Here is an 11,573-nt window from a genome sequence, read left to right as displayed (position 1 = left end):
ATACCAGCGCCCCGTCTCCTAAGACTTTATCCAGAGGGGCCTGTCAATCACCGAAGCAGGACACTGACCTCAGAAAAGCTGTCTGTCTGAAAACTTGGGGGAAATAGACTGAAGTCCTCCTCAATGGGAGTTGGCACAAAGGGTCCTTTCGTCATTATCCCCTGTCACCTGGGGGATCAATGTGTGCTCACGCGTCACTGCCTCAGCCCTTTGTTCTCCCACCCTAGAGCTCCCACCATCTCAGGAGCCAGCTCTGTCACCTGATAAGGCTTGCTTAATCCAGTCCTTTCCTGAGATCCAGCCCCACCCAGAGGAAGATACACCAACCATCCCCACATCCTTTAACCTGACCCTTAACTCTGTTCTCAATCTAAAAATCATATTAATGCTCAGAAGCTCCTATTGTCCCCAGAGACTCCACTCAAGACTATGATTGGGGGCTGAAGACACGGCTTAGAGGTTAAAAGTGCTTCCTGGTTTTGCAGATGACGGACAGGTGTTCTGCTTTCAACTCGCAGGCCAGGTGGCTCCCAACTGATCCTGTAACTCAGGTTCAAGGGGAATCCACGCCTCTGGCAGGCATGTACACACAGTCTTAAAGATAATAAAAATTAATATTAAAAAATAAGAGGACTATGATAAAGAGGCTGGGAGAGGGGTGTGAGTATAGTCAACACCCCGGTCAAGGCCCCGGCATCCATGTTAAAAGATGGACACCGTGGTGTGGGTGGGGTGGCAGATCACGGAGCTTACTAGGTCTACTAAGGACTAGCCGGCTTGGCCACAAAGGTGAATCACTCCAGAACCCCTAACCGTCTCTGCCAGCACTGTCTAGGACTTCTGGAGCCACACTGACTTGGGTACAGAAGCACACCATTAGCTAGTAGCTTCTCAATCTAGTTTTAGTATATATCTCCTGATGACAAAGGATGTTGAAAATTATTTCATGTGCTTATTTTAGGCATTTGTGTCTCCCTCTCTAAGTTATCTGTTCAAATCATTTGTAGGTAGGATCTCATGTTACCCAGGCTGTCCTGGAATTAATTGTCTGTGTTGACTGGGGATGGCCTTGATCTTCTGACCTTCCTACCTCTATCTCCCAGGTGCCAGGAGCACAGACAGATATCATTCTGCCACCGTGTATGGTTCATCAGTGTCTAGCACTGAACCCAGGGTCTCATGTGTGCTAGCTAAGTGCTCCACCAACTCAGCTACATCGCAGTCCAAGTTCTTTCTTCTTTTTAAAAAAGATTTATTTATTTATTTATTTAATATATGTGAGTACACTGTAGCTGTACTGATGGTTGTGAGCCATCATGTGGTTGCTGGGAATTCAGGACCTCTACTCTCTCTGGTCAGTCCCACTCACTGCGGTCTAAAGATTTATTTATTATTATATCTAAGTACACTGTAGCTGTCTTCAGATGCACCAGAAGAAGGCTTTGGATCTCATTACAGATAGTTGTGAGCCACCATGTGGTTGCTGGGATTTGAACTCTAGACCTTCAGAAGAGCAGTCAGTGCTCTTAACCACTGAGCTATCTCTTCAGCCCCCAAGTTTTTTCTATTATAGATTAAATTGTTGTCTTCTTGTTTTGGAGTCCCAAGAGCCCATTACCCCCCACCCCTCATCTATCTATCTCTTCATCCATCTGTGTGTGTGTGTGTGTGTATTATGTATGTATTAGATAGTGTCTCACTATGTAGCAAGCATAAGAATCATATCCTCAACATGCATGTAAAAATCTGGGCATGGCCTCACATGCCCATAACCCCAGCTTTGGAGGGCAGAGACAAGCTTGCTAGCCAGGCAGCTTAGCCAAAGCAATAAGCTCCTGGATCAGTGAGAGACCCTGTGTCAAGGGACTAAGGCAGAGAACAATAGAGGAAGACACCCAGCCAACATTCTCCTTCGGCCTCTGCCTTTGCGCACACGGGCACGTGTACCCATAAATGCACGTGCATGTAATATATATATCACGCATAATACAACACACATACACAACACACACACCTAAAAAAATAACAAAACTAAGAATTAAAGATTGTTTTTTTTAAAAAGCACACATGTGATTGATACATATCCCAGCAGGCAAACGCTTATACACATCAAATAAAACACTAAATTTAAAAGAAAAAAAAAAAAAAACGTAACACTGAGTGATGCCTGTAGTACTCCAGCACCAGAGGCGGCCGTGGCGGCTGCTGCCACCTCCGCCACCACCATGTTGTTCAGTGGGAATGCTTATTAGAACCCTCTGTACCATCTCTGTGGCACTGAACAAAGAATATGACCAGGAAGGGATGGAGGATTGCCAAGCGCCTGACTCCTGGCTCTTCCCTGACTTTATCTGGAAAAATATAGGCAACAAGACAATCGGCGAGGCAGGGCATGGTAGCACGGGCCTTGAAGCCTGAGCACTCTGGAGGCAGAGGCAAATGGTTCTTTGTGGACAGCCTGGTCTACATAGTGAGTTCCAGGCTAGCCAGGGCTATGATAGTAAGACACATCCCAGGATAACAGAACGGAACGCCTCCCCAGGAGAAATCCTTTCTTTACGGCTCCTTCTGTGTAGAGGAGCCTCACTTCCTGCAAGGCTCACAGTTCCTTGTATTTGTTTATTAATTTTACCCTAAGGGAGTGGCGGGGAGTTATTTCAAACGAGCAAACTCTCTTCATATCCTGCACTTCCTCTATGGGAACCTGGGTTCTGGACTATGGATCTGGGAAGGTAAAGACCCAGTATGGGGAAGTCCTAGCCGAGGACTGAGTTGAAGGCCAGCCTGACCTACACAGAGAGTGTGTCACAAGAAGAAAGGGGGGAAGGGGAAGAGGAGGCACACGGGCAGGTACACATGCGGGTGCTGTGCGCATGCGTACTCGAGCGCCCTTGAGCGCTCTATGTAGCGGCATGCCATTAACTTTAGATACTGTCCTCAATCACTCTCCACCCAGAGTTTGCCAATTCTGGTTAGTCTAGTTTGACAGATTCCTGGGGAGAGGGGGATCCTGTCTCTCCTCAGTGCCGGAATTATAGGCAGCCGCTATGCCTACTGGCTTTTACATGGGGCAAGGGTTTTCTTACTCACTGAACCATCATCTCCTATCTCCCCAACCTCTTCTTTATGTTTTTATTTATTTATTTTCTATGTGTTGTTTTTGCTATGTATCCCAGGCTGGCCTTGAATCCTGATCCCTCTGTCCAATCCCTTGATTGCTGGAATTCTACCACTGGTATCTACCACTACACTTGTCTCAAAAGAAACAACTAGATAAAAATGATATTTTACTCTATCTGTCATGCTTTGTCTTCTCACATTATTAAAACCCAGACCGGAAAAACAGATGATATCTATTAGCATGATTTTGCTATATCCTAATTTTTTATCTATAAACCAAGAGTACAGTTAACTTGCTCATAGAAAAGATGTTATATGTAGGTGATTTGGTCATAGAGTCAGCTATTAAGAGGGAGATGTATCTACAACTGCCTACAAAACGGAACTGTTCTTCAAGGGTGACCAGCAAAGATTCTACTGGCTATAGAGAGAAATGCTATCAACCCGTGTGTGTGTGTGTGTGTGTGTGTGTGTGTGTGTGTGTGTGTGTACGCGCGTGCTTGCAAGCACGTGTGCTCTTTTCTTTATTTTTTGAGATAAGATCTCTCCTTGAACCTGGAGCTCATTGGTGTAGCGACAATTTTGGGATTTTGGTTTTCTTAAAAAACACAGAAATGGGGCTAGAGAGATGGCTCAGTGGTTAAGAGCACTGACTGCTCTCCCAAAGGTCCTAAGTTAAATTCCCAGCAACCACACTATGGCCCACAACCATCTGGAATGGGATCTGATGCCTTCTTCTTGTGTGTCAAGAAAACAGCTACAGATACATAAATACATAATTATTTTAAAACACACAGAAATGTTTTAAGAATATGTTCTTGTTTTAATCCCAGGTGTGGGATGTGGGCCTACTTCAGACTGTCCACAGCAGCTGACTATGTCTTGCCTTGTGCTCTAGTAGGGGTGTGATTTTTGTCAGTGGTAGACAGTTTCTGTGATTGTGTGATGTTTGGAATTCTGGGGACTTTTCAGAGGGTACACAAATGCTGGAGCCCTGAGAGGAGGGGTTGGTGGGTTGGTGTCGGTCATTCAGGGGGGTTGGTTGTGATTTGTTAGCAGTTGTTGTTGAGGAAGAAATTAGATTCAGGATCTCTTTCCTTTCCTCTCTTCCCTCCATCCTTCCTTTCTCTCTTATTTAGCATTGGGGGGTTGAAAGGGAGGAAAAAAGGGGGTGTCAAAGGGTGGAAGAAAGAACACACCAGGCAGTGGTTGGCGCACACCTTTAATCCCAACACTTGGGAGGCAGAGGCAGGCAGATTTCTGAGTTGAAGCTAGCCTGGTCTACAAAGCGAGTTCCAGGACAGCCAGGGCTATAAGAGAAATCCTGTCTTGAAGAAAAAAGAAAGAAAGAAAGAAAGAAAGAAAGAAAGAAAGAAAGAAAGAAAGAAAGAAAGAAAGAAAGAGAGAAAGAGGAAGAAAGAAAGAAAAAAGAAAGGAAAGAAAAAGAAAGAAAAGAAAAGAAAGAAAGAAAAAGAAAAAGGAAAAGGAAAAGAAAAAGTAGCCAAAAAATGGCTTCCCGCCATTTGGCTAGAATGGCTGGCCAGAGGCTTAAGGGATCTGCCTGTCTCTGCTTACCTGGTGCTGAGATTATCGATGTGTACTGCTGTACCTCCTTTCTACATGTGCTCTCATTGTAGCTCAGGCTAGCCTTGGGTTTACTGCAGCTAGCCAAGCATTCTTCACCTCCTAAGGCTATCTCCCAAGTGCTGGGATTGCAGGCATGTGCTGTGTGCCCAGCTCCCAGCAGCCACTGAAAGCATCTGTCTCTATCTCTGTGCAAGATGGAGCAATGAGCAAGACAGGGAGTCCTCTGCCTCCCTGGACCTTCCTGGGCTGGGGTGGAGTTCAGGCAAGCAAAACACAAGCAAAGAAAGGAAGTCATTTCCAAGGCCAATTGCTATGAAAGAAATGAGACAACAATGGGATGGCTCCTCGTGGGGCGAAAGGGGCCACTTTACATGGAGAGATTGGCAGGGTCTCATGGGAGCTGAGTGCCCACTAGATGTGCTACTCAGACTTCAAGAGAAACAGGACACTCCAGCCAGTGCAAAAGCCAGGAGTCTAGGGCAGCTGGGGTGGGTTTGAGGAGCCATGTGGCTTAGGGGGCTGGGCATAAAGTGATATCAGAGGAGACTGGGCCTGACCCTGCAGGGCCTCCCAGGTCCTGGCAGGCAGGGTGAACTTTAACCAACTGCAGCCATAAGAAGTCACGGAGATATCTTAGCCTGAATATGGCCTCTTCTTTATGGTCTTATCTAAAGGATTAGCTCTACCCAGTGGACTCTATTCAGGAGCCTTTTCTCTTTGTTGGCTGCTGAGTTGACTGTGGTCCTTGCCCTGTTCACCCCGTCTCCATCCCTCAGAACAGCTGGCAGGTAGGACTTGCTCAGTAAATATTTATGAAGACAGAAGAATAGGTGGATAGAGGCTGTGGGGTTTATTTTGGGTGCAGGACTAAGGAATGCAAGAGGGTAAGGCCAGGAGCTGGGGCTGTGTGCTCACTAGAGGGTAAGGCCAGGAGCTGGGGCTGTGTGCTCACTAGAGGGTAAGGCCAGGAGCTGGGGCTGTGTGCTCACTAGAGGGTAAGGCCAGGAGCTGGGGCTGTGTGCTCACTAGAGGGTAAGGCCAGGAGCTGGGGCTGTGTGCTCACTAGAGGGTAGGGACAGGAGCTGGGGCTGTGTGCTCACTAGAGGGTAAGGCCAGGAGCTGGGGCTGTGTGCTCACTAGAGGGTAGGGACAGGAGCTGGGGCTGTGTGCTCACTAGAGGGTAGGGCCAGGAGCTGGGGCTGTGTGCTCACTAGAGGGTAAGGCCAGGAGCTGGGGCTGTGTGCTCACTAGAGGGTAGGGACAGGAGCTGGGGCTGTGTGCTCACTAGAGGGTAAGGCCAGGAGCTGGGGCTGTGTGCTCACTAGAGGGTAAGGCCAGGAGCTGGGGCTGTGTGCTCACTAGAGGGTAAGGCCAGGAGCTGGGGCTGTGTGCTCACTAGAGGGTAAGGCCAGGAGCTGGGGCTGTGTGCTCACTAGAGGGTAAGGCCAGGAGCTGGGGCTGTGTGCTCACTAGAGGGTAAGGCCAGGAGCTGGGGCTGTGTGCAAAGTGAGCACTTTGAGTGACTTGTTCTCCACAAGGAAGTTATTAGGTTCAAATAATTCACAAGAGAGAAAATATAATCACTGAACGAACATGTGTGAGACATAGCTAACTTTTCATAAATTTTGAAGGCATGCAAATGCTAAAAGACAAATTAATATAACTATATTTTTACACGCACATGCGCATACGTGTGTGTGTGTGTGTGTGTGTGTGTGTGTGTGTGTGTGTGTGTGTGTGTGTGTATAAAACCATGTAACCGCCACTGGCCTAGAACTTGCTATGTAGACCCATGGGCTTCACCTCTGTCTGTGGATTGCTGGGACTATAAGCTAGGCCTCATTTATATTAACATATTAACTAGTTTTTTTTTTTTTGTTTGTTTGTTTGTTTGTTTTTCGAGACAGGGTTTCTCTGTGTAGCCCTGGCTGTCCTGGAACTCACTTTGTAGACCAGGCTGGCCTCGAACTCAGAAATCCGCCTGCCTCTGCCTCCCGAGTGCTGGGATTAAAGGCGTGCGCCACCACGCCCGGCATAACTAGTTTTTATATACTTACATTTGTTGGTGGGAAGGGAAGCAGCAACAAGCCCAGAGGGCCTCAGGAATCAAACTCATGTTGATAACCTTGGCTGCAAGCCCCATTATCCACCTTGAGCCCTCTCACTTTTCCCTGGATTAACTCTCAAAGGTGAAGATTTGGTTTGTCTTTATTGTTTTGCCAGTAAGCCTCCTGCTAGACAGTAACCTAATTCTCTTCTGGTCCTTTGGGATGTCTCCACTGGGGGCAGGAGACACAACTTGGCTCATATTCTTTTGATGAAAAATCACAAAACAACGAATGAAAGAAAATATAAAATAGCCATGGTCCCCACCCTTCCCTTGGCCCCCTAGTGCCTGGGCTTGAACCCAGAGCCTTATACTTGTTGGTAAACAGGCTACATTGAGCAAAACCCCCAACCCTTCAAAACCAGCCTTGCTTTGTCAGGAAATGGCTTTCCTTTTAGGGCAGGAGGGGCAGTGCTGAGTGTCCTAGAGCAGCAGCTGGAAAGAACGTGTCATAAGGACACGGGACAGCTGACAGGGACTTGAGGAGCAGCAGCCATGCTTGCTCATGGTGGCTCTGTCTTCTTCGTCTTTTTTTTTTTTTTTTAAGATTTATTTATTATTTATTTTATATCTAAGTACACTGTAGCTATCTTCAGACACACCAGGAGAGGGCATCAGATGTCATTAAGGATGGTTGCTGGGGGGCTGGTGAGATGGCTCAGTGGGTAAGAGCACCCGACTGCTCTTCCGAAGGTCCGGAGTTCAAATCCCAGCAACCACATGGTGACTCACAACCATCCGTAACGAGATCTGACTCCCTCTTCTGGAGTGTCTGAAGACAGCTACAGTGAGTGTACTTACATATAAATAAATAAGTCTTAAAAAAAAAAAAAAAGGATGGTTGCTGGGATTTGAACTTAGAACTTTCAGAAGAGCAGTCAGTGCTCTTAACTGCTGAGACATCTCTCCAGCCTGGCTCTGTCTTCTTACAAAGGATTAACAGATTTAGAGGAAGCTTCAAATACCAGCCTATGGGGGTTTTGCTTTGCTTTACTTTGACTTAAGACAGGAGCTTACTCTGTAGCCCAGGTTAGCCTGGAACTCACTATGTAGTCCAGGCTAGCCCCAAAGTTGTGTGTATTATAGGTGTGATCTACCATACCTGGTTCCACATATGGGGTTTACTCACTGCCTATGTGTTCCCAAATTCCTCGGCCTTCTAGAGGGGCAGGGCTTTGGTCTGTAAATTTTACCTATTTGTCCCACAGCTCTCAATTGTTGCTTTTTTTTTATTTTATTTTTATCACACCATGAATAATTTAATGCACTGTTTAGTTGCATAGCGTTATCTATCTTCTATATGGAACTTTCTAGAAGTTCCATAAAGGGGCTCCCCCCAGGAAGCTGTTTGATTTTTCACTACTTCCTCTTCCAACTGCCAACTGGAATTATGAGAAGCTTGACTAAGATTAAAAGAAAAAAAAAAAAAACCTGTCTCCTGGAGGCCAGAGGATACAGGGAGTGGTTCTAAGATGAAACCTGACCTCAAGGGCAGCTTGGCCCTGGACGAACGTTGAAAACCACAGATGGAAGTCTTGTTGTACTTTCTCGGGCTCAGAGGAATTCTGGTTTGCTCCTGTCCGTTTCTGAAGTCCAGCCATGCCAACCAGTAGGCTTGGTCTGTGTTTCAGCCACTAAACAGGTTTGATGAGCAGGGCTGAGACGCACGGTGCTGCAGGCCCAGTGACTTTCAGGTGTCTCTGTACACAGCACTAGGTCACAGAGATTATGTGTGATTGTGTGTGTGTGTGTGTGTGTGTGTGTGTGTGTATGCCTCTGAATTTGTTTTTCCGATTATACAAGGAGAAAAATCTGAGGTTCATTAAGTTTATCTCCCAGCTGTTCTTGAATGCAAACACATCTCCCTTCAGAAGAGAGAGAGCTGCCCTTAGGTAGACAGACCCTTGAGCAGTCAAAGATGTCCACCTAGAATCAATGTTTTCTTTTTATTATTTTTATTTTATAATTACTTCCTATTTATGGCCAAGAAAAAATAGGGTTTTGTTTTGTTTTGTTGTGTTGTGTTGTGTTTTTCTAGCTGTGGTTGTGATATCAACTTTAAAAGTAATTCAAGGGGCCAGTGAGATGGCTCAGCCAGGGAAGGAGCTTGTGGCCAAACCTGATAAGCTGAAGTTCATTTCTAGAACCCACATAGTGGAAGAAGAGAACTGACCCCTGCAAGTTGTCTTCTGACTCCCACACATGTGCTGCAATATGCACATACATATACATACATGCATACTCACACACAAATAAATATTAAAAAAACACAAGAAATTCATTTAGATCTTTAAAAATACAAGTGAATTTCAAGTAAAATATTATGTAACAGAGTGAAGAGATGATGTATAGTTAGTTTGTCAAAAATCCCGAGGTTAGCCAGATGTGGTGGCATATGCCATTAATCTCAGAAGCAGAAGCAGGGGCAGAGTTCAAGTCCAATCAGGGCCATGCAGTGAGATCCTGTCTGAAAAAATCAAACCCAGGGGCTGGAGGAATGGCTCAATGGTTAAGAGCATTGTCTTGCTCTTCCAGAGGACCCAGGTTCAATTCTCAGCACATATATAATAGCTCACAGCTGTCTGTAATCCAGTCCCAAATGATTTGACACCTTTACACAGACAAAACAAACAAACAAACAAACAAAAAAAACAGCAGGCAAAACACCAATTCACATAAAATAAATACAAAAGTTAAAAAAAAATTAAACAACAAACTACTACCACCACCCCCACCACTACCACCACCCAAACCACCCCACATAAAGAACCTCACTGGTACAGCAAAGCCACCTGAAGTTGGGACACCCTGATCCAGGGCACTTTGTTAGGTGGACAGTGGGGAAGGAGCCTTCTATTCCACAGGGAAGCAGCCAACGAAAAGCACATTTAAGTTGTGAGAAAAACGTTCCTCCGAACCAGCAAAAGAGGCAGCGGTACAGAGGCTGAAATGGTCTTCACTGGCCTTTCTTACTGGTTTCCACGCTTGAGGCTCAGCTCACAGGAACCCTGACCACTGGCAGCCATGTGTCCTGGGAGAACAAAATGACACGTCATAAGACAACTCAAAGCTTGAATTCAATTGATAACTGCTCCACTAATCTTCCCTCCCCACCTTTGAAATATATAGGTGTTTGTAACTGATCTTATGGGAGTAGTTATACATAGCTGTGAGCAGCCAGCCGTGTGGGTGCTGGGAATTGAACTCAGGACCTCTGGAAGAGCAGCCAGTGCTCTTAACCACTGAGCCATCTCTTCCTAATCCTTAACTAGACCTCTTATGCTGTTATTCCAAGTCACCTATGGAAAGTCTCTTCCAAGTGAAGTCTTTGATGTAACTTTCTTGGGAACCTTATTCTTTATAGGCAATATGAACTAAATGTTGGTGCTGGCAAGGTGGCTTAGCAGGGAAAGGTGACTGCTGCTAAACCTGAAGACCTAAGTTCAAAACCCAGGGAGAAGACAATGGACTCCCACAGGTTTTTCTCTGACCTTTATATATGTACTAGGGCATTCACACACACACACACACACACACACACACACACACACACACACACACACACACACACATACACTGTTCACTGCCACCCCCCCACACACACACACAAATAGGAATGTCACTTGTCCCAGCAATTCCACTGCAGAATTTTTTCATACTATCCAGCAACTGGTTTAGACTCCCTCCTTACCAAATCCTTCCGGCACCTAGGAATGGAAGACACCCTTCTAGGCGTTGGGGACACAGCAAGAAACTAAAGATAGCATTCCTGTGATAGTAAGGCTACCCATAATAGAAAAACCTCACCTTGGAACCCTCCACCATTAGGCATGGTGTCTGCAGAGTAGGCTCTGAATAGACAACACATAGCCCACAACTGGCTTCTGCAGGGGCTCAGATAGTCCAATAAAATATTAGCCAGATGAGAGACGATACAGACATTTTCTCTTTTAGATTTATTTATTTTATGCATGTACATGAGTGTTTTGCCTGCATATGTGGTTGTGCACTGTGTACCTGGTCCCTCAGGACTTCAGAAAAGGGTGTCGGATTCCTGGCACTGGAGTTATGAGTAATTATGAGCTACTTAGGCACGGATCCAAGCCCCTGATATAAAAGTTTTAATAGAGAATAGACTATGGACAGAACTGCAGCAGGCAAGCCCTCAGAATTCCCCTGATGGGAAGTAGGTCCTTGTGTGGCAGTTAAGAGACGTTACCTGGCCTTGTTTCCTGTATGGGGAGCTAACTGAATAGATAAGAGGGGAGCAGCTCACTATGTGGCTAGGCAGCACATTTTACCATCCCATTTGCCCCTTCTAAGAATAGTCTTTTGGAGTGAGGCACCAGGGGACATCAGGAGTCAGGTTCTGTGTAAGGCAGGAATATTCCATTTGTGGGTCTTGACCCCTTCGGGTCAAATGACTCTTTCACAGGGGTTGCATAGGACCATTGGAAAACACAGATTTTTTTACGTTATGATTCCTCACAGAAAAGCTGCAGTTATGAAGTAGCAATGAAAATAACTTTAAGGGTGGGGTTCACTACAACCTGAGGAGCTATGTGGAAGGGTCACAGCCTTAGGAAGGTTGAGAGCCACTGCTCTGAGGCGTCTGAGTCACTGGGTGGGGCCAAGTGCTCAATGTCTGTGTGTCACAGAATGGGGCTTTTTTTTTTTTTTTTTTTTTTTTACTTTTGGCCTTCGAATGCTACACCCTGGTCAGCAGCTGTCAGGCAGGTCAGAGCCAGAAGATCCCCAC

This window comes from Mus caroli, unplaced genomic scaffold (genome assembly GCF_978045245.1).
Source record: "Mus caroli unplaced genomic scaffold, Mus_caroli_1 scaffold_17, whole genome shotgun sequence".
In the NCBI taxonomy this organism is placed as follows: domain Eukaryota; kingdom Metazoa; phylum Chordata; class Mammalia; order Rodentia; family Muridae; genus Mus; species Mus caroli.
Note: the sequence above shows the minus strand (reverse complement) of the source record.